The sequence below is a fragment of the Nasonia vitripennis genome, assembly GCF_009193385.2.
Source record: "Nasonia vitripennis strain AsymCx chromosome 1 unlocalized genomic scaffold, Nvit_psr_1.1 chr1_random0016, whole genome shotgun sequence".
In the NCBI taxonomy this organism is placed as follows: domain Eukaryota; kingdom Metazoa; phylum Arthropoda; class Insecta; order Hymenoptera; family Pteromalidae; genus Nasonia; species Nasonia vitripennis.
The window spans coordinates 689,824-714,570 of NW_022279605.1; the positions used below are offsets into that span (position 1 = coordinate 689,824).

Consider the following 24,747-nt stretch of genomic DNA (forward strand, 5'->3'; position numbering starts at 1 on the left):
GACGTGGGGTCCTTTCTCGGAATCTACCTCACTTAGAAACCAACTTTTGTAGTCATTGCTCAACAGAATTAGTAGTTCTCGAACGAAGACCACATCTCTGGATATTTCCATTTTTCTTTTATTTGGAATTCATATCTTATAGCCCTTGGTTTCAGGGACGTAGCTAACAAAGATACCGGAATAAGACCGTGGTTCCATCTTGCTTAACTTAGGAGATCTGTCTTTTACGTAGACCTTGCATCCGAAAGGTTCAAAATCCGAGACATCAGGTGGTTCTCCATAAGACATCTCATATGGAGTCTTTCCTACCAGCTTTCTGGAGGGGCATCTGTTATGCTTGAAGTTGGCTGTACTGATTGCCTCTGCCCAAAACGTAGGAGGCATCTTGCTATATCTTCTAGGGTCCTTTTGCGTCTCTCTGCAACTCCGTTTTGTTGCGGGTTGTATGGGGCCGTTAGATGTCGCAAGATCTTGTGTTTATGGAGTAATTTGTCGAAACTGCGGTTGACATATTCCAACCCATTGTCGGTCTGCAGATACTTAATTTTCTTTCTATGTTGAGTCGCGAACATGGCGCTAAAATTTTCAAAATGTTCTTAAACTTCTTTTTTGTGCTTTAGAAGGCTTACCTCACACCAGCCGGTATGATCATCTATAAAAGTACAAAAGAACCACGACGGGTCGAGAGATGGTTCGCGTATCGGGCCGCATACGTCAGAGTGTATTAGGTCTCCCCTCTCGATTTCTCTCTCTCGTTGAAACCTTGGGAAATGGTCGCCGGCACATCTTTCCCTGCAGGCAGACCGTGCATTCGAAATTTTCTTGACTATCCTTGACGAAAATTTCCCGCATGTATCAGCTTTTTGCAGCACTTCGTAGATATAGGACGTTGAAATGACCTAAACATGTATGCCAGTCCTGGAGCGAGCGTTCATATGCCATGTTGCTCTTAGAGTCCGACTCGGTGTCCTTGTTACACTGCGCTCCGTAGTGGCTCTCGATCCGATATAGTCCACCTGATTCTTTTGCGGAGAGGAGTACTTTTCCTTCTTTTTTCACGATTTCTGCGTGTCGTAATTGAAAATCACTCAGTAGACGTTTTTCGTGATTTTGCTCACAGAGATGAGGTTGGTACGTAGAGAAGGCACATACAGCGCGCTTTTTAGCTTGACAGTTTTGGATTTGTCTCCCGCGCTTACAATGGAGGTAACGCTTCCCGTTCCTCTTATATCCGTGCTGGCATGGTTCGCGAGGTTCACGTTACCGCAGTAGGTCGTATCAATTTTAGCGAAGGCATCCCTTTCATTGCACATGTGCGACGTACAGACGCTATCTAGACACCATCTCACGTGATGCGTTGTGTCGTCAGCCTAGTATGCATCGACTGCTCGCTGAGGTTGCCGAGCGGCGCGCCATCTATTTGCCGTCGTTCGATCTCGACTTACCGACAGGGCTCCCGCCGCATAGAGACACACGTCATCATGTTTGTCTTCGGGCTTTCCGGATGACTTTCTTGGCTTCGAACAATTCTTGGAACGATGGCTAATGATGCCACAGTTAAAGCATTTCATCCTAGCGTCCTTTTTCTCGGTATCCTTCTTCTGGCCTTTCTCGTTTGGGTTTTGTTTCTTGGAACGATATATGTTTTCGGCTTTTCCGGCATTCATCGTGTTTTCGACGACGCTCTTATCGTTCATCTTGCGGGCGTCGAATTCTTCCGCGATATTTATGTACAGCGTTTCGGGACTAGGAAGCTCATCGTGTGAGGAAATATCGAAAATTTTCGAAGGCTTTTGGCAAGGTACGGAACATGATGACACTTAGCAGATCTTGATTTATATCGATTTCCATCTCTGATAGTTTGTCCACGGTGTCGAAAAATTCACGTCAAAACTCGCGAGCGTCGTCTCCATCTTGCATTTTCAAAGAAATTAACTTGCTCACTTGTTGCGCGGCTTTTCGCATCGGTCCTTTCGACTGGTATATTTTCCCGAGTTTTTCCCAGATTTCTTTCGAGGTTTTACACGCTTTAATCTGTTTAATTTCTGATCGGTTGATGGCGAGTATTATGTCAGATTGAGCTTTTAGATCCGCTTCTGTCCATGCCTGTATCTTTTCTGAGATGCGTCTACCTTAGATGCCTCCGTTGCAAGCGTCGGTTTAGCCTATGTCCCGCTGACGTAATACCATGCATGGTTTTTCAGCAAAAAGTAGTATTTGAGGTGAATAATAAAGTAATTTATATTAAACTCATTGAAGGTACAATTATTGCTTTATTAGTATTTAATCAAAAACGACCTGGGGAACTATCTCGATTAAAAAAAAAATTCCTTTGAAACGAGAGAAAATGTTGCTTCTGATATGGACTCTTATAAAAACACGTCAGAGATAGCCAAAGATATGTCTCGTAAATATGAACGACTTATGATTAGAGGAAAGAAAAACAAGAAGCTTACGCCAGTTCTTCTAGATAAAATGATGATTGATTCTATCTCGCTAATTATAAAGCTTCGTGCAAATTTTGGTGTTCCTGAAAATAATCCTTACTTTTTTTCTAAACCACTTGACCCACAACAGGCAATCCAGGAGATACCATATTTCGAAGCTAGTACGATTATAATTAAGTTTACGGGGGAATGTGGAGCTAAGTTTCCTAACTTACTGACGTGCACAAAACTGAGAAAGCAAATCGCTACTTGTGGTATTTCATTAAATCTTTCAGAAGGTCAAATCGATAACTTATCATCGTTTATGGGACATGACAAAAATATTCACCTTACAGTATATAGACAACTTATAGCTGTAAAACACATTGTTGAAGTTTCGCAGTGGCTAGAAAAACCATAAGTAGATAATCCCATCTAATACGAACAATTGTGACGAACCAGAAGCCGTTCATTTTTCTTGTAAATATACAAAAATTTTAACGTATCTATTCTGGCTTTCTGATTAGCTATTCGTTAATGCACCCAATTTTGTAGCACGGATACACAACGATACTATCATATGTTGGTATCTCGCGGTAGATAAAATATTGCAAATACGCAAACATAATCTAAAAACTTCTCAATTTGCAAATGTTTTGAATTAAAAATTCGGTTTTCGATTAATCAATATCGTCATTAATACGGCAGTGTGTACGGATGGAAATAGACACCGGGACTTTAACTGCTGCGCGCGTCAGTTCACGCTAGTTTTACGGCTCTGCACTTATATGCGTTAACTTGATTTCTCTCCTAAAAGACAGACGCTATCAAGCGCCACTTACTCAAAGCCGCTCCCGATTCCCATACCCAAGGGCGAATTTGTGTGAGACATCATCCGCTACGGTATCCTTGTGTTAGTGAATGCGTATTTTTTCCTTTTTAAGTAGACGTATTCAAATAAAGTTCTACATAAGTGACCTCACGAAACCAGCATCCCACCAGTACCTTCGCTAGATAATACTTAAAGAGAGACAGCAACCAGCCTGTGTTACTTTTACTTCGACATTTGACTTTTTCATACCTCACCCGTCTACTAAGGTAATTAGGGAATACGGATTAAATTCGTTCTCTTCTTACCGCATCATTGCATCGTTGTCTTCTAGGCATTCACTGGACTCGCCCGATCACCTACGTTCCTCGGCTGGGGAAGTCTGCTTTCGTGCTACTGAAGCTCAATTCGTTAACTACGTTCCTCAGCTTCGGTCTTAGGAACACTTAGTTTGTCATGGCCCTTTCTACTTTATTGATTTTTCTCAATATCAACACCCATGATTCTTCGCTTCAGTCGAGGCTGTTGCGCTCATTCTTATGTGTCCTGTGTTTTTCTGCATCAGCTTATAATGTTACTAAATTAATTACTAGCGCTAGAAGTATTTTCTGTGGTTAGCGCGGATTCCCTAGGCCGCACAGTGTCGGGAAATGAACAAAATTCAAAGTGAGGGCCGTATCGTAAGGAATCGCGCTCGGACAAATTGGAAAGGGTTTTGGGCATTCCTAAAAACAGGTAGCACTGATACATTTTGGCGGCTTATACCTATAAAACGGTTGGCCATTTATACCTTTTTGCACCAGTTTCTAAAATCCTAAGTTTGAAATAAAATAAAATAAAAATATCTTTCTTCATACGATATAGTTATTTATTTTATGTATATTTCAGTTTGGTTTGTAACAATGTAAACTACCTCTATGATTTTTTAAAAAACAATTCGAGTAGTTGTACTCGTTATTCTAACCGTTATGTATGAATTTTAATCATTTTTAGCATGATTCTACAGATATTTATATGTTTCGTTAGAGAACTAAGATTTTTGTAATTCTGGGACAGATGCAGCTACTTTCGCACTATAAAAAGATATCTCAATGAATATTTTGGTATTGATTCTTATGATTAAACCTAATGAGTTTCTGATTTGTTTTTACTGCATATTTTATTGCAAATATAAAATTTGAAAAAACAGGGTAAAAAGGTCTAGCCGTTTTATTTTTGTGCATAAATATGGACATACAAATTTCGAAAATGTAGCAGTGCAACCTGGTTTTAAGGATGCCAAGGAATACTTTTCCATTTGTCCGAGCATGATTCCTTGCGATATGGCCCACGCTTTTAATTTTGTCCATTTGCCAACACTGTGGGCCGGGTGTAGCTTGTCACTTCGAGGGCATCCAGAGAATTCATAATGTTGGACCAAAGCGCCGAGTAGGAGTTAGGCTGATCGCTTTGCGTGCCGTATATACCAACACCTTGATAACTTTAATAGTAAGCTTTGCTTTGCGAAAGTCTGAAATGCGGTGCCTCCCCGCACCAAGCACGCAAATCCTTGCTCCTCCATTGCGCCCGAATTTATTTATTGGTATGCGAATTCTCTACAGTCTCGACAGTCTCTTTATTTACACGATGAACAATTCTATATTTCACCTATACACGCGCACAAGTTCGTCTACCGAACTTATTGTTATAATGAGCGCCAGGTAGACTGTCCAACTACTCAGAGCGAGCACCAATATCCCAAAGGGGGAACCGTTAAATACAATCGTGCAAAGTCACGACTGGGTCTCAATTAATTTACTTCCTCGATTGTTGTTAAAATGATTTAATTTACATGCAAATAATAATGACGAGAGGATGTTGATTTAGAAGTAACATGAAAATAATTCACACTCATTATTTATATTTTTAAAGATACGGAAAAGTGTTTATTCATGATAACCTAATTTTGAATTTCATTTTCCTATTGCAAATAGAAATGTCGATAACACGGATAATCTTCTGCGAAGTCGCAAGAATCATCAGCGTTGCCTCGAATTGAGCGTAATCTGTCTAAGCTATTTGGTCAAAATGACGTAATAACGGACTAATTACGTACAACTATACGCAACTATCTCTGTTTCTCACTTACACGAACACGTCAGTAAACGATTTCTATTACAAAAGTACTTAACTCTACCCACATAATCACAAGGCTTGAAACGCGATGCGCAAACGACAACTGATACCACGTGGCGGCGACGAACAATATTGAGGTCGTGTCGACGAGCCGATCTCTCGCACTAATTCATACCTAAAGGTTTATTCGCCGTAATTCTAGATTTTTCTCTAGATTGCAGTAGCACTCTAATTATGTGTCATTCGAGTCGCGTTGCAATACCTGAAATACGAAGTAGAAAATGGCTTCCGCCTCCCGTTGCCAAGTAGCGGAATTCTCAAGACGAACCCGTATCACTGCGCTTTTCTCACACAATTTATATTATGAACTGCTTGATTCGCGTCTACCCCGGATTATTATTACGCACCAAATCGCGAACACAGTCACTAATGCATCCACGAAGTACACTGTTTCACTCATCGAATACGTCACTGTAACAGCCTTGATGCGGAAAGAATAGTAGTGCAAAGCTGGGCTACTCACCGTGCTCGCTGTTCTCTGCTGCTCAACGGTCGAATTGCGTACAAACGCCGATGCCCCAATGGAACTCGTCTCGAAGCCTTCATATACTCATACAGGTTTTCAAAACCATCCACTAATCTCACTCTCTCTCTCTCTCTCTCTCTCTCTCTCTCTCTCTCTCTCTTTTTCTCTCTCTCTCTCTCTCTCTCTCTCTCTCTCTCTCTCTCTCTCTCTCTCTCTCTCTCTCTCTCTCTCTCTCTCTCTCTCTCTCTCTCCTCTCTCTCTCTCTCTCTCTCTCTCTCTCCTCTCTCTCTCTCTCTCTCTCTCTCTCTCTCTCTCTCTCTCTCTCTCTCTCTCTCTCTCTCTCTCTCTCTCTCTCTCTCTCTCTCTCTCTCTCTCTCTCTCTCTCTCTCTCTCTCTCTCTCTCTCTCTCTCTCTCTTCTCTCTCTCTCTCTCTCTCTCTCTCTCTCTCTCTCTCTCTCTCTCTCTCTCTCTCTCTCTCTCTCTCTCTCTCTCTCTCTCTCTCTCTCTCTCTCTCTCTCTCTCTCTCTCTCTCTCTCTCTCTCTCTCTCTCTCTCTCTCTCTCTCTCTCTACTCTACAACTAATACTAACTACCATCTCGGTGCGGGGCTAGACAATGAATGGCTTTGTAAAGACCGTACTAGATAGTAGGACGGGCTGCGCGAGTTTTACAAATAATTATTTATTCGCGAGAACTAGCCTTCGGCTCGAGAGCCTGTTCTGTTACTAAAGTTACACGCGGACTGTGGAATTGAGGATGTCCCACGCTGCTAGTCTGCGCGGATGCTTATTTTGCGTGCGGACGGTATTGTGTCCTCGACTGCGTTTGGCGGACGTGTGAGTGTCCGCTGTACTTACGATCGTTGCAGACAAGTCGCTTCTGACACTTCATTGTCCTGCGGACTCCGCGTTATGTCCGTTTAACTCGTCCTGTGTGTGGATGCTGATGGTTAGTCCACAAGTAAAGTACTCTTACCTGCACGTCGTGGCTGCGAAGCTGAATCGAATTTATTTGTTTAGATTGGGGTTTAGTTATTATTATCAATTTAGTACAGAAGGGTTTTATTTATATCGATTGATATATTTGTATTGGCTTAGAGCACTTCACAGACGTTCAGAGTTGACGGAGTTTAGCTTTATTAAGCTTAAGATGTTGTCGTTTTACAGTAGTATTTAGTAAGTTTAGTCTTATTTATTTGTAAAGTACCTATGATTTATCTTAACAACTTACTATTATTATAATCCTGCGCACTCTAGATGGTTCTAATCACCCTTCGTGGCAGATGCTGACTGTATTATCTACACGCGTTCACGTGGCAATTTAAAATAGGGATGGTCAACTGCTCTTGCTAACGCCGGAGATTCCACTCGACGGACCTTAGCTTGTACTTCTCTTTGTGGCACAGATCTGTATTCAAAGGGCTCTCCGGTGTATGCTATGCCAAGGGACGGATTTAGCACGCTCCCAAGGTGTTAGACGGATTTAGCACGCTCCAAACAATAACACTAGCAAACACCGCCGCTTCACCTTAGAATCAGTTGTAGCCGCCAGTGAGTAAGTCACTACGCAAAAAGGCACTGCGTGGATCGGCCCCGGGGTTTTTAAAGTCTCAGTATCGATTCACGCAGTTATGAAATTTAGATGAAAAAGATCGTGGTAGTCCAATCAGCATTCGCCACAAAGGATCGACGCGTACACCTTGTAGTCGTCTTTCACGCGCACGAGGAGTGCTAACACAGAGGTCAAAGCACTCGCTCCGATTTTCGGCGCTCAGTTGTGTGATGTCGCAGTCGGATACACCTGCGATCCGTATGCACTCTCAACATACTCACACGGTTGCCGGTTCGCAGGATGTACCAATATATAATTTAAGATTATAAACGTGGGACATTACACCTCCCCCCCTCCTAGAATATTGATGTCTCCGGCAATAGAGCCGGCGCAAAAATAAAAAAAGTCCCATCTTTATTAACATGAAATAGTTCGCTTTTCATGTCTTTTAGGTTCTGCGTTTCAACTTGCATATTCTGTACTCGTACGGAATTCTTTGCACACACTCTCCGTTTGCCCAGTTAGTATGACAAACTGCGCAAAGTAGCCAATTTGTCTTTTGATGTTCGCTTCCTTTGTACCAGCAGTCTTCATTATAACCCGTGTAACTCCTGAACAACGGAGGCTGCGGGATTGATGAGTGTTGGGTGATTTTAAGTCTACTTAAAGGAACCCTTACTTTCGATTTTAATGCTTCTTCCTTCAGTTTTATGCTTTTCTCTCGTTTTCTTATTCTATCTTTCTCTCTTCTTTTTGCTTTTTCTTCCTCTGATTCTAGATGTTTGCTTGATTTTTTTGGTGGACCGTTTTTAAGGACTTTTTCAACTTTTTCTTTTAATGTTTTGTTTTCAACCGGTGTACTTTGTATCTCTTTATATTCGATTCCCCTAGCGGCTGGTCTTTTCCAAAGCCAGTTCATTCAATAAATAAAATATTTCCGCTGTTACGAACAGATTTTGTTGGTTATTTCTTAGGACGAACCGGTTCTCTATTTTTAGTTTCTTCTTTTTGTGTTCTTCTTCACAACGCGTGTGCTGGACTCTACCATGTTGTGTCCTTTTTTTATTGACTATATTACTTGTAATTTCTTTGCGCTGACTAGGCAGACTCGGCTGCACTAGCAGGTTCAATGGACTCGGCGGACACAGCGGGCTTGGCGGACTCGGCGGACTCGGCGGACTCAGATGACACTCTAGTGTGTGCACGCGGATTCTGCAGACTTGACGGACTCGATTGATGTCCGCTCTCTTTTTCCTGCGTATGCATCGTGACGTCAGAACAGGCTGCTACTTCGGCGGATTTGTTGTTTACCGTGGACGCACATTTTTTCGGTGGAGTTGCTTCTATGTTCGTTTGCACTTTCTCTTGTTGTAATGCAGGTGCATGTTCGTTCGCATCCCACTCTGCGGTCACTGCACTAATGGTCGATAGCACTGCGTTATTTTCGGATTCACTTTTTCTGTTACTTAAGCGGTAATGCTCTACTGCATTCCAGTAGTTTTTTTGTGCAGTTGTAACTGCACGTTGTGCTTTTACGAGATGTTCGATAGCTTTATCAAGTATCCTCTTGGCCGTTTCTACCACTTCAATATCAAAAGTTTTATTTGTCATGGTGATACGATGTATACGCAATGTAAACGTAGATGAGTAGGTGCGACTTGGCTAAATCATGTAGCGGCGAATAACTGAGGTCAGCGTTTCGCCAGGCAATGCACTTTCCACCTCACTTCATTTTGGTATGCGTTGCGACTTCGAATTTAAAAGTTGTGCTTCTTCTATATGTCGTTTTTAAATCGAGCGATGGGAGCACTTGCTGGATTATCGAATTCAGTTTTTTTTATTATTATTATTATTTTTTTATTTATTTATGCTACCTGTATTTTCAACATTTTATATAAAAGTTGGCGACTTTAATTGTCGCTTTGCAATTTGATTGATTTCACATTGAACATTTGGTTTTTCGACATATACTAGTATTATTAATGCTAAACGATATAAGTTATTAATAATTATTATGCTCAACTAACAATTTAGCAACAATTCACTAAAACTCATGAATTATTAAAATTTTTCGAATTCTGATACTTTACTGCTCTTTAGGGTATTGATTTATACTTAAAAACAAAAGTTGCAAACCGTTGTTTATAAGCTTATTATAAATAAACTTGCAGTGTGAAAATTATTATCTTAGTCTCTAATTTGTTAATTCAGCATCCTCTATTTATATATAATTTAAAAACTTCCAATTTATTTGTTTTATAGTATTTTAATACATAATGGTTTAATACATCCTCGATAATAATTTCTCTAATTCCAATAAAAAAAACTAATTTTTATTATGCCCCGCATTAATCAATTTAATGCATACGGTCCTGGAAGATTGCAATTTCAAAGCTGAGTTTCGCGATGTTTGTCAACTGAGGTCTGTGTATTTCTTTTCCAATTTCTGAATGTCACTCCTCGCAACAGTCGTAGTTAGTTCATCATTCTGATCAAACGTTCATTTATTTAACGTTTTATTGTGAGGATGGTTCGTCGTTATAAGAGTTTCTGTTCCGGTGGAAGGTGAGAGCGTGTAAACGTAAGTATTAATTAATATTGCTTATAGTAATTACATTGCTTCTGTTCGGTCGTAAATTTATTTACAATTTTCTTTATTATTTTGTTCGTAGTTCGCTCATTGGAATACGTTGCGCGCTTTCCGGGCAGACGATCGCCATATGAATGAGCGACTTCAAGGTTTTTTCGACCTCCCTTTTTACGACTGGCATTTGGATCGTTTATTTTTATCAGAGGAGTTCCGGTTCATGTCGACGGAAGGGTTTTCTGTGGAGGTCGAAGTTTTCCAGGACCTCCTTGTCCTATATGTCAGTCGCTTCCCAATACATCGTCAACCGCTGGATCGAGAATTATTGAGGACATCACGAAGTCTTTTGTGTCTGAGTTCGTCCGTCTCGTCATCTAGTTTATTACTATGTGCTCTCCATACTATTACTAAATTTATTTCTTTGCATATTTTAGATTTATTATATGAATAAAAATTTAATTATCGTATTATTTATTTGTGCAAATATTTTTTTTTATGACCTATCCCAATAAATTGCATCAATTTTAAAAATGTTTGTCTCTCTACGTAATGATTAGTAGTCCGCTCGGACAATTTGTATGCTCGAGATGTCGCATTTGTCCGCGCTGTATCGTATGTCCGTCCTAACTGTATCGTAAGATCGTGCTGCTATCGTCTCCACGTCTCGGTATGTCTCTCCTGCAGACACATTCGTTTGTCCGTCTCTCGTACTAGATGGATGTTCCTTGGATTGGCAATGGTCTTATACTATTTATTGACTCGACGCTGGAAATCCTGCCTCTGTCTGCTAGAAGGTAGGTCGTAGTTGCTGGATCCGGGTTCTGATAGACTGCTATCTCCTTGCAATCTTGGATGACTGGTGGTGGCATTTGTATAGCCATCTCTGCTGTTGATCTGTGACAATGTACTTGTGGTGTTAAATTCTCCATGCTGTACGCTGTATATCTTGTGTTAGGTATTAATAGCGGCTGTATCGTCGGTATTTCCAGGCGTTCGGCTTTATTTACTGGCACTTTGCTTTTTGTTTTATTAAGATTTTTCCGCCTGTAGCATGCTCTGCTTGAAGGTATTGAACAGCAATATTTATAGGCTAATATTACTATGGCAATCACAATTAGTGGACTGATTGCTGCGAACGAGATGTATGTTGTACTTAAATACTTTTCTCTCTTTTGTTGAGCAATTTCTGCGAACTTGTCAACAATTTGCTGGAATGTGATGGCGTCCTCGCTTTCCGCCCATCGTTGTACTTGCTGTTTTTCTGAGTCCGAGAATTCCTGGATTTCTTTGACAGACTCGTAGTCCTTGATCATGTTGAATGTTGTGAATGATAGGTTGAATGTCAAAGCTGAGTTATACAAGTAGGTTTGATTTGTTTGTAAAATATTCACTCCGGACAGTATATTCTGGTTAGTGTGAGCATTGTCCGCGTAGCGTGAATATACCCGTTCCCGTTATTGTCAGTTCTGCCTTTCTTTCCTCTTTGCACATAATTCTCATCTGTACTGGAAACATGGTTGAATAGAGCCATTTGTCCGTACTTTCTAGCTTACTCTAATAGGGTGTGGACTGTGATGATATAGCTAATTTGCATATCCGTAAGGTAGCTGCAGTTGGCCTAGCTAACAATGCGAACTCGCACGGGCTATTTTAGTTGTCCAAGTTGAATGTTAAAGTCGGTGCACACATTAGGACCTTTTGGTAGTCGCTACAAGTATTCATGTAGTCCTTTGTAGCCAATAAGTATTGCTGCATATCGTGGGACACTACTATGTGAGAATATTGCGGTATTAAAGTTACGTATGATGTCGAGTTTGTAACCACTTCTTTTGGTATTGGCAATGGGTGAATTTTGTACTGTGAGTACCTAATTTTGTCTGATAACGGAAATTCTAGCAGTACTACCAAATTCCCCTGTGATGTGCTTCCGCTTGTTGTAGACAGTGCATGTAGCAAGCCCACAGTAACTGTATTATGGTCCCACGGTAGCATATGTCCGTTTATTGTCTTCAAAATGTCTTGTAATTGATCATGAGTGAATAATAATGGGTGCAGTTGTCCTTGGGTAGCCGTTTCAATAATATTCACTAAGGTTTTATAGGAATTTATACCATTATTCAATGATTGTTCGAACTGGTATACCCATTTATTCAAAGTCTCGGTGACTAAGGTATGTTCCGCCAATACTTGTAACTGTGATGTTTTATTTATTATGTTTGACAATTGTTGGTGTTGCTGATGCAGTATCATTTTGTCTTTCGCAAGTTCTTCATGCGTTGATTCGAGATTGGACTTTACTATATGTGTTTGTTTGGCGGCAAGAGCTGATATGTTAGCCGTCCTCTGGTACAGAGCATCGATGTCCTGATTGAGTTGGTCTCTGTCTCTTGCGTCCATAGTCCCGAAAAGTTGTCGATTGACCCAACCAACCAACTCTAGTGGGGCTCCTCGCTTTGCTAGGGCGCGAGTATATGGTGAAAATCGAGAGAGGATGTCGGCTGCTGGTTTGGGAAAAATCAATGTCTAAATTTAAAGACTTTAGTAATTTTAAATCCTGTATGAACTTGTGCGTTGGAATCAGTTCCCGGCATTCCTGAATACCCAGCTTCTCTTTACACGTGTCGGACATCTTGACCATCTGCTTCTCTCTCTAAATAACGGGATTTTCCCATTTAATGAGTTTCCAAAGTTACTGCGATTCTCCATTTAGTTCTTTTAATCTTCACCTCTCGCATATACTCGTAGTATATACCTGGGTTTTGCTTAAGCTCTGTAAGCTTGCAGAAAGGTGGACTCTCCACGTCTAATCTTTGGTAGCTCGGCAGCCAGATTAGCGTCAGAAGCAGTGTTCTCCACATCTTTTAGGCGTACGGAAAAGATAAATATTTATTTTTACTAACTGATCTATCTATACAATTTTTCTAATTTATCTTTATGTTTAACAATTAGTTTTCCGTTCGATGAAGAAAAAGTTTTATAAGCATATTACTGATTTTTTTATCAATTTTTGATTAATTTTAACATAACTATGATGTAACTTTTTTTCTATGAAATTTAAACCAAATCCCCTCATGCATGCCATAACTAATGTACTTTTAAACAATATCCTGGAGTTAGAGCTCATTTGGGCCATTTGTTCCTTTGGAATCTTACGGTAAGTGAATTATGGACTCCCTACTATACGTAGGTATTATAGAGATATATAGAAGGTCTAAAACCATCAAAATAAAGGTAATTATGTCTAAGAATAGTAATAAAAATTTGGTTCATTTATATAAGTATTTATAAATTTTTAATGAAAAATTTTGATTTTAATTTTAAAGGTGGTGTGCCCCCTTAACGTGTTTAGGCTCTTGAATAAGTTGCTGGGTTAAACTTCATCACCAACCTTTTCGGTTACTACCAGGCTGAAAACGTATCTCTTGCGGTTGATGGTTATTATTACATCTCCCACGTCAGCTTTAGCTTTCGTTAGATCGTCTGGATATATGGCTTCAATGTCTGTAAGCAGTTTATTAGTGCTTATAGACAGATTTAGATCTTTGGGTACGAAGTGAACTATGTTGTCCTTTAAATAAGTCACACACTCTCTCGTACTTAATAATTTCAAGCTGGTCATAGCGACGATCGGCTCTGCTATACCAAGCAACGGTGCTGTGGCTGGACATGGCTTATTGATGTCGGTCGTAGCTGACCCATTATCCGGCATACTTACGGGACGTGCACCGTCGTCTCCTGGATTTTGGCTGTCCTTATTACCGGCTTGTTCAAGTCTCTGGTTCTCTTCCATTAATTTGTCTGGAAGGTTCTGATGAACGAACGTTTCATCCTCAGATTCTTCTTCGCTGTCCTCCTGCTCTATTGTTGATAGATTTTTCCATGAAGGTGATTCCGTCAGTTCGCCATGCCAAGGAGTAAAGCAGGCGTTAGTGTTTTTCAGAGCGGATTTAGCACGGACTGGGCTAGCATACTTCTGTGCATGCTCCAGCATCCATTCCCTCACTGTACTGGCAATCCGTCCGCTGGTTTGGACGGTGACGGTGATAGAGACGTGAAATCCTCGCCCGCTGCAGTATCTTCCACGGGAGATACTGCAGCGGAGCTGTTCGGGAGCTGTTCCATATAGTTGTCCCAGCATAGCGAGGACTTTCGATTAAAAGTTGTCTCCTGGGCCCTCTCGTTCACCGAACCCAACTCCTCTGCGCTCACTTCTCGGGCCCCTTTTGTACTATTTTTCTCAATACGTGACAACTTATCTAACTCTTCTTCGTTATATACTTGTCCTGGTACGGACCTTCTCATAGTAGAGTGCAACTGAGGGTTCAATAATTCGCCTTCACTACTGGAAGATGATGAGTCTTTCATAGGTGTTTTCAGTATACTTTTTGTTAATTTTGTTTGTGCTGGTAAAACGGACTTCACTTTTCTTATGGGCTTATCTTGCAAAACTTCCTCAACTTCGCTTTCCCCCAAGCTTTTGCCTGAAGTTAAAGCTTCTTCTAAATCGATGTCACTCTCTGATTTTAAATCATTTCCTATTAGGCTTGGAAGAATCGACCTTTTCCTTAACGGTATAGGCGGTGCGTCTGATGTATCGTTGTTGTTCTCTTCCGTTAGCGTGACATCCGTGGTTTGCTCTTCACTTGCGGACGAAAATTCTGTCACCTCTGGCTCTGAAAAGGCCATAGTCATCACCGTGTCCTTTCTCCTTTGTCTCAATCTTTTTGCAATCGTACTTCCATCTAAATTGGCCTGTCCACCCTCCATACCAGCAGGAATCGGTGGTGCATCTTTCCTTGAACTTTGTTTCGGTTCGGTTTTCTTTTTGTCCGTTTCTTTCCTATCGTCCGACTTCTTTTTGCTTCTATTTTGCCTAACCAACGATGTTTTTGTCGGTTTTGGCCTAATCGGCATCACTCACACCTCTTCACCCTGGTTTTTCCTTGCTTCGCTTTTACTCTCATCGTCTAAATTCTCTTGGTCGTGCTTATTGATTGGATTTCTAGACAATGCGTCCGCATTGACATTCAGTCGTCCGGGTTTATACTTAAAAGTGTAGTGATAATTTCGCAAGCGCATTCTCCATCTGTTAAGCCGACTAACGGGGTCTTTCAAAGAGTCCATCCAGGTTAGAGGTCCATGGTCTCCGAACACGTAGTGCCTTCCGTACAGGTAGTGTCTAAAATAATCTACGGCTTCTACCATTGCTAGACATTCTTTTTCGGTTGTTGAATAATTTTTCTCAGTTTCGTTGAGAGAGCGGGACATGTAAGCTATTGGGTGGTCTTCGCCTGGCTCACCTTGACTGAGGACTGCTCCTAATGCTCCGTCACTGGCATCCGTAGTTAATATGAACGGCTTTTCCATGTCCACTGATACTAAAACTGGCGCCTCACACAGGGCTTGTTTTAATACTTCAAAACTCTGGTCCTGTTTGGATGTCCACTCCCACTTCTTGTTCTTCTGCAAAAGGGAGTTGAGGGGTCGGGCTTTGTCCGCGAAATCTTTAATGAAGCGTCTATAGTATCCCGCTAATCCAAGAAATTGTCGGATTTCTGTTTGATTTGTTGGTTTCGGAAAGTTCTTAACTGCCGAAATTTTACTCGGATCTGGTCTTACTCCATAGCATTCAATTATATGTTCCAAATATATAATTTCTGGAGTTAATAACTGACATTTATCTATCTGCAAGCGTAACCCTGCATCGGATAGTCGGTCAAATACTTTATACATTTTTTCCTCGTGCTCTTCTAGGGTATTTGCATAAATCACGATATCATCTAGAAAAACGTACATTTCTACACCCTGTAAACCTGATAAAACGCAGTCCATTAAACGTTGGAATGTTAGGGGTGCGTTAGCCAAACCAAATGGCATACACACGTACTCAAAATGGCCATACTTGGCGTTGACAGCAGTCTTCTGAATATCCTCCGGTTCTAACTCTATCTGGTGAAAACCCATAGCTAGGTCAAAAACCGAGAAGTACTTTGTACTGCCAATTTGTTCCAAAATTTCTACGATGTTAGGTGATGGATAAGCGTCCTTTATCGTTTTTGCATTCAATTTACGATAATCAATCACCAATTTATATTTCCTTTTACCGTCCGGTCACGGTTTCTTGGGAACAATTCTACAAGGGCTGCAAAATGGACTGTTTGAACGTCTGATGACACATGCATCCAGGAGTTTTTGTAGTTGATTAAATAACTCCTCTTCTTGTCCGGTCGGCCCTCTTTTATATTTAACGCGGACTGGTTCGCCGTCCGTTGTCCTAATCTTATGTTTCACACAGGACGTTCTTGGTGCTTTATCGCCGGGCAAATAAAACAAATGTGAGTATTTCTTCACTATTCGTTGTATTTGTCGCAATTCATGTCTCTTGTGGTACGTTTTTCTCACCTTGTCCATGATAAACTTTACTCTGTCTTCTGCATTTTTCGGAGCCTCTCCTTCCAGTTGAAAGTCCAGAAAATCATCATCTTCGCTTAGATCAAAATCTTCGAGATGTTGCTGCGAAATTTCAATTTCTACTGGGTCTTCTCTGGTGTTAATTGCCATAGCGTAACAATAACCCTTTTCATTAGTTACTGCAGCTTCCCCTATATATACTCCCGGGACAGTCTTGATTAGCCTTAAATAGGCCTGTCCTTTTACTGAATCTTCCGTAGCTGGGATTCTCACAGGGAACTTTGGCTCTAGCTGGTAGCTTGAAGATCGTGTTCCCCTTTGATTTATATCCATTCGGATTGAACGGTCTGGTTGGCAAGTCCTGAACTTTAGGATTGATGGCTTCTGATTCATAAGGGAACTTAAAATTTTCTGCGGCTATCTGGGTGTTCTCAGCAGGTAGTATTTTAGGACTTATCGGACCGCATTTTATGTATGCGTCTACTTGATTTTCAGGAAAGTTCCTATGTACAAAGGGCACTAGAGTTATAGGGTGACTTGCGGTGATTAGTACTTCATCACCGAACATGATATTCACTTTCTCTCCGTAAAGAAACGGATTTCCCAATATGATGTCTTCATGGAATGGTGTACTCGAGGGTAACACATGAAAAATGTGTTTCTTACCCATAAATGTTAGTTTTACTGTTCCTAAAGTGTCAAATCCTTGGGGTGCTATCACCATTATGTTTATAAATTCATCGTGTTATATTACTACTTCTGGTCGTAGTGAATCATGTTTAACAGCATTTGTCTCAGCTCCAGTATCAATGATGCACAGAGCTTCTGGTACCGCTAGTTGTTCTATTGTTAATTTCACTATTGGGGTTCTCTTGACTATCGCCGTGAGTCGTATAATCTGTGTTGGCATTCTGATGTCTGGTTTGGCCTTGGGCTGACTGGACGCCGCTGCAGTGCCGATGAGCCCGTCGCCGCATCCTTCCGACGAACTTCCTCCCAGTAAATGGTATTTGTCTCCTCGGTACGGTGACACTGATCTGTTCATATCGCCCTTGGGCTCCATCACCTTGCCTTCCATTGGTGGCCACGGCCGTTGATATCCAAAACCCTGCATTTGTCCTTGCATTGGATACTGCAAATATGGATTATTGTATGGAAAAGCAAACGGAGGATTACTAGGAGGGTAATAGTAAAATGGCGGTGGTGGCACATACCGCACATATGGGTATGAACCCATTGTCGGTGGATAAGGATGTCCATACTGTCCGTGGTCCGCTGGCATTTGAGGAAATCCTCGTGCTGGTGATACTGACCTGCTTCAGGACTGATTTTGTGGCCGCTTCAATATACTTATTGGAGCCGTGGGTTCGGGTGCCCTCGCGTAACTCAATTGACGTGGAGCATTTATTCTCCCGTTCTCAATCACAGTTTTTGGAAAATAGGTATCGTTCGGATTATATGAGTATGTCAGTTCATCTCTTCTGTCAGTATCATCGTGAAAATTTACTCTTTTTGCTCCAGTGTCTGCTTCGTCCTCAAAATTGTTGTTGACGGTGTTCATAGGTTGGACGAAGTCTGGAATATTTTCCCTTTCTCTCGGTTTCTGATCGGGGTTGTAATAAACATAATGTACTCTAGGATACACGTAGCTGTCTCCGGTCATCTTTATTCTGGCTTTCTCTATTCTTGCTCCCCTCAGACGTCCATAAGCTGCGTACAAGGGCTAGGCTAGAGGCCAAGAAGAGGCAGGGCTGCCGAACGTTAGTCAGGGAGGGGAGACTTTACATGCGCTGTAACGATGACAACGAGCGTGCTACGATCATCAACACCGACGCCGAGCTGGAGACTTTTTTAGCCCGGTTTCTGCCCGCTGCCAACATCGTCCAACACTGAAGCTACAACACACACACACATCATTCCACCACACCCACCATCAAGCTCATCTGCCACGTCTTCATCTGGTTCTAAGGTATCTCTGTCCGAAGGTCTACGAGTCTGTCATTTTAACACTCACTTACGGGTCACATTGAGATGATCAGGCTTTTCTTATCTACCCGCTCTCCATTTCACGTAATAGCTGTTACTGAGACCTGGTTGAGCGACAAGGTAACGTCCATCCCTTCACTGGACCTACTGTACAGACGAGACAGAAACAGAAACGGAGGAGGTGTGGCCCTCTACATACACAAATCTCTGACAGTTAGCGTTATTTCATCATCTGACGGTGAATGGTCTGGTAAGCCAGGCAAGCCTGAATATCTCCCACATGCACAACTATTCCACGAAGGTCATAATGGGAGACTTCAATTCTGACCAACTTTCTTCATCTGAAGATGCCAAGCTCATCAAGGCATTCATTGATGAAAACTCCCTTTTATCTGTTCCCTATGGTGCCACGCACCACAAACAGGGTTCTGATACCTGGCTTGACCTGTGTCTAATCGACGAACAAGATCGCCTGCTGTCATACTGGAAGATAAACTCACCTTTCATCAACGGACATGACCTTATCACGGCCACTCTCGACGTACAGATTCCATGATACGTACCTAACACATACTCTTACAGAAACTTTAAAGGAATCAGCGCCGAGAAGCTAAGGGACTTTCTTAGCGCATGTGACTGGTCATCCCTGACCTCTTCATCACTCGACGAATGCATATCCACACTTAACGCTAACCTCACTAACGCCATCAATCATCTCGCCCCATTACGGACTGTGACACCAAGAAGACAGCGTCACCCGTGGTTCACCACGGCTCTTCGTGACCTTGTATCTGAGAGAGATAGACTTTACAGGCGTTTCAGGAACTCCAGGCTCGATTCGGATCTCCGCATATATAGGCTAGCTAGAGACAATGCTCACAAACAAGTCGAGGAAGCCAGGCTGAATTATTACTATTCACGCCTGTCAACCTTGACTGATCTTGCCGAGATCTGGTGAGCTGGAGAAACTTTGAGAATTTCTGCCACCAAGGCCTTCACCATCTCGTTTTAGCACAGATGAACTCAACAAACATTTCAGCTCGATCTCCAATGATCCGCTAGCTCCTGCTGTTGAGAATTATCTCCTCACCCTGGAAAGTCTTGACCTCCCGGAGCATTTCGAGTTCAGCACCATAACGGAATCGGATGTGTTGGCTGAAGTATCGCACTTCGACACTCAGGCCAGGGGAAGCGACGGAATCCCTCAGGTTGTCATCTCAAAAGCATTGCCAGATCTCGCTCCCCTACTAAGTCATATTTTCAACCTGTCTCTGAGCGAACCCGGTTTCCCATCTGCCTGGAAATTGTCGCTTGTGCGTGCACTCAACAAAGTCAGTTCACCAACAGCCCTGACTGACTACCGTCCGATTTCACTTCTCTGCTTTCTCTCCAAGGCCCTGGAGTGGCTGGTGCATAGGCAAGTCTCACAATACCTTGAATCAAGACTATTACTAGACAACTTTCAAACAGGCTTCCGCACTGGCCACAGAACTCATTCTGGCCTAATTAAGCTAACTGATGATGTCAGGGTCAGGATAAACAAAAAGAAAGTGACACTTCTCCTCCTCTTTGATTTTAGCAAGGCGTTTGACACTGTATGTCACGTCCGGCTCCTGAGAAAGCTATCCACCTTCGGCTTCTCTAAGCAGGTCATCCGCTGGTTTGCCTCCTATCTCACTAGGAGAGAGCAGGCCGTCGTTGGTAACAATAGCGAGCGTTCCTCTCCGCGGCGTCTTAACATCGGCGTCCCGCAGAGCTCCGTCTTAGAGGTCCCTTGCTGTTCGCATTGTACATCAACGACATCGGTTTCTGCCTTGATTCCGATGTTTCCCATCAAGTCTAGAATCCGCACTAACAGCATCAAGTGATATAAAATATAGAAATCTCATAAGAGCATTATTATATGTAAGCTCTGGAACAAGATTAGATGTTAGTTATAGTGTAAATTATTTAAGTCGATTTCAAAATAGCTACAATGAAACTCTTTATAAATATGCGTTGAGAGTTCTAAAATATTTGTATTTGACTAAAGACTTAAAGTTAACTTATAAAAAGAATGAAAATGCTGAAGTCATGGACAGTTTTGTTGATGCTGATTGGGCAGGAGAAAAATCCGATAGGAAATCCACTACAGGATTTATTATAAGATTATATGAAAATGTTATATATTAGAAAGTCCGAAAACAGGGCAGTGTGACAAAGTTGTCATAAGCCGCTGAGTACGTAGCTTTATCAGAAGCTGTAAGTGAAATCAAAGTTGTTAAAAATTTGCTAAAAGAATTTAGTATTAATCTAGAAAAACCAATAAAAATACACGAGGATAACTCAGGAGCCATAGCAATTACAAAGTTTGATAACATAACGAAAAACTCGAAGTACATTGAAATACATTATCATTTTCTAAATAAGTGCTACAAATATATATATATATATATATATATATATATATATATATATATATATATATATATATGTGTGTGTGTGTGTGTGTATGTGTGTGTGTGTTAATAAATGAGGGGTTTGGTGCAATAAATAATATCACCCATTGTTCCAGTGGACCCTTCGGATTAGTGTTGTATCTTTATTTAACACTCATCGTTAGAGATTACACTTATATCGTCGGATACGCACAACATGTGCTCGGGCTCGCTATATAGCCAGTTTACGCTCTCGGCGGTCGAGCTGTTACTCTTACTCTATACTCACGCTCTCACACTATACCTATAGTTACTGCTACTGAGCGCTAGTCCATCCTCCTGGCTATAGTCGCGCACGCATGCCTGTTCGTATACTCTCTGTAGTGTGTACGGATAGTAGCATATTAATTACTCATATCTCAAAAATTTTTTTTTTAATTTTCCGGATTTTGCGGGATTAATGAGAATTTTATTTCCGCAATTTACTTTATTCCCACGAAGCATGCGAAAAACCGTAATGTTCGCGAAAATCGGCCGAGCGCGCGCTCGCAGTCGATTGGTGGGGTACGGAGCAGCGGCGGAGGAGACGCGTATATGTATATAGTAATAGGAGCGCGCGGCAAGCACGTTACCTATCCTTGCATTAACATTTCTCAACATCTACTGTAGCTATTTAAATGATTTTTTATAAATTTTGGGGTAAAGAAACCAGAGGAATCACATACCGATGAGCAGAGCGTCGGTTTTAAATAGGAGCAGAAAGTTCACTAAAAATATCCCACTGTACCTTTCGTAATGAATTTTTCTGATAACAGACCAAAGCATCGGATTCTTTTAGTTCCTTTTCCCCAAAATAAAAAGAAAATCATTCCAATAGCTACAGTAGATGCTGAGAAATGTTAATGCAAAGATAGGTAACGAGCGCGCAGGGCGCTCCTATATATATATACACACACACACGCGCGCGTCTCCTCCGCCTCGGCTCGTTCCTCCAGTGCTGGGGTCACGATTATTCGAAGGGTCGCTCAAATGCCAACTATAGGGGGCATCGCGGTAAAAGCGATTTGCTTTGTCTCCTGAAGTCAGCCATCGGACGACCCTGCATCAATTCGAAAATGTTCGAATTACCGGTGACTGCACCGATGAATAAGAAAATGTCAAACTAAAACTAAAAAACAAGAACCCTAAGCACAAAATCGAGTTACCAAAGATTTGAATATCATACGTGAATATTAATATATCCCATAAACTTAAATCTACCTACCTCATGCACAGCGAGATGTAAATTAAAAAAAAAATACTAAACTAAAATGTCCTAAAACCATCTACACCAGGCACAGCAAGTTGCTAACATAAAACGAAAATATAAAATCCTAAGTATATAAGCCCACGCAAAAATCAAGATCAAAATACAAAATTCTAAGCCTGATCTAAATCAATTTACCTAATACGTAGAGAGATAGAAATATTAAATTATTAAGTATGTTGGCACGTTCTAGGAAGGCGAGCGAGCGCAAGAGTAAGATTAAAAACTAAAACGCTTAAACCCACCTACTCTATGCAGCCCTGTTAAAACTATTGACATTAAATTTTTCATTTAATATTATGTAAAGATTTTAAACTATTACATTTAGAATTTTACGTAAAGTTTTACAATTTTATTGATTCATGTAAGATTTTACATGTAAAAGTTCAAAATTATAACATAAAATTTGATATAAAATTTAATGCAATTATTTTTAACGGGGAAAAAGAGATTAACTAAGAAAAAATATTTTTAAATACGTCAGCATATCAGAGGGCGACTAGCCAGAGAGGGAGGATAATATTAACTAAGATGATAATATCACCTATAGAGAATAATTTAGCAAGAGTCCTGATTAAACTCTTGCCTTTGGGTAAAACTAAAACTCTAGCTGTGTGAGGTTAGTAGGTTTAGGAATTTTGGTTTTTGATGCTACTTTCACGCTCGCTCGCCTCTTTTTAATCTGCCGACGTATTTAAAATAATATTTTACGACTCAAACTCTTACTGAATCGGGTAGGTGGGTTTAAGGATTTTAGTTTTTAATCTCACTCTTGTGCTCGCTTGCCTTCTTTCAACGTGCAGACATATTTAAAAATTTAATATTTCTATCTCTCTACGTATTAGGTAAATTGATTTAGATCAGGCTTAGGATTTTGTATTTTGATTTTGATTTTTGCGTGGGCTTATGTACTTAGAATTTAATGTTTTCGTTTTATGTTAGCAACTTGCTGTGCCTGGTGCTGATGGTTTTAGGAGATTTTAGTTTAGTACTTTTATTTTTGCTTTCTCCTAGAGGAAGCTTTGTAATAGTAAAATCTTGAGTTTCGTCAAAACTTCTAGAAAATACTTTTTGGTATGTTAGAAGTTCAAATCAAGTGTTTTTAGAAAATGTCCGTATGGCTGTGTATGTGTGTGTGTGTGTGCAGGGCTGTGCCTAGAACCATTTCAACATGGCGTCGATGGGCAAAACCGACGTAATAACCTCCAAAAAATTCACTAGCAGCATGGCTCACTACTCACACTCAGCGCGGCCGTGTCGGTGTGAGCGCTCGGCCGAATGATGGCCAAGCATGCGCAGTGAGTTCAGCCGAGCAAGGGGCGAATGAAAATTTTTGAATTTTGCGGGTTATGTGTATGGGTTGCAAAACTTGCAGAAAGAATGAATTTCTGTTCAAGAATGAAGCTGAATCTTGTTTTCTTTATAACACACAGCTGCTATAAGACTTTGATTTAATATCGAGTCTAGATGATGCACAAGATTTAACTCATGCAATTTTTAGTCGGAGAAATTTTTAAAAACTAAATTTATGTGAAAGTGATGTATCATATAAACTTGAAACTTGATATTCAAGCCATTTGGATGTAATTAAGCACATTGATAAACTTTGAACACTTAAGTTGAACCAGAAAATCCAGTTCGTACCAAGAAGACGAATTTGGCGCAAGTTTTTTCAAACCAACTGGATCTTCCAGTCATCGATAATTCATCAAACTTTGGAAATATGTTAATTAATTTCACAACCCCTTGAATCGTCACCGAGGCTTTAAAAGGCCAGGAAACGATCCACGGAGCGCCTTTTGTACAAGTAACCTGTTGTCGTGTGGCTGTACCCGGTCAGCGAGTACGAGTGCTATTTCTCAGTACGCATCACTTATTGAGTGTGTGCAAACCACTCAAACTTTGTGTGCGAGATATAGTAGACTCCTCGTTTTCTGGTAGAGAGTCTGCATCGTGCAATAGGCAAAGGGCCCGTTAATAAATCTAGCGTTAGTGATAACACAGCTTAGATAAGATCATAAAACTTGCCAATTGTAATCATGTGGAGTTAAGGCCAATCAGTATCTGACGTACCACGAAGGACTATCCAGTTTCCAGGTCACGAAAGAGAACGAATATATAAATGTATCGTAAGTCAAGTTTAATTGTGCAAGCGTCTAAAGTAATTATAAATAAACGACCGAACAACGTAATAACAACGATACCATAATAACTGAACCATACAAAAACTGTAACATCTGCTGAGTTCCGGGTTGTCTCCAATAAAACAAAAACCATAACAATTAATCAGTGTATAATTATTATTAATAATCAATAATATCCATAAAACAAACTAAAACCATCAAGACGAGAACAGAAGAAATAAGCACGCTTGCTGACAACACCATAAGCCACACAAGGTAAGGGCAAGCAATATAGTCGTGGACATTTCCTAGTCCGCGATACTACAGCGTGACTATACTGATGGGACACCAACAACGTTCGCGCAAAACGAACCTATTCGCTTTAGCAGGCAGCGAGGACAGCATACCGTCCGCACATAAACACGCGTCCGAGCAGACGGGAAGCGCGGGACATACTCAGATCTTTCAGTC

General features: G+C 41.0%; 1 protein-coding gene across 16 annotated transcripts in view; it reads right to left on the bottom strand.

The window, feature by feature from the left end:
* Nucleotides 1-24,747, bottom strand: part of LOC100114775 (transmembrane protein KIAA1109) — a 504,143-nt gene that overhangs the window by 352,083 nt on the left and 127,313 nt on the right. The window lies entirely within an intron of this gene.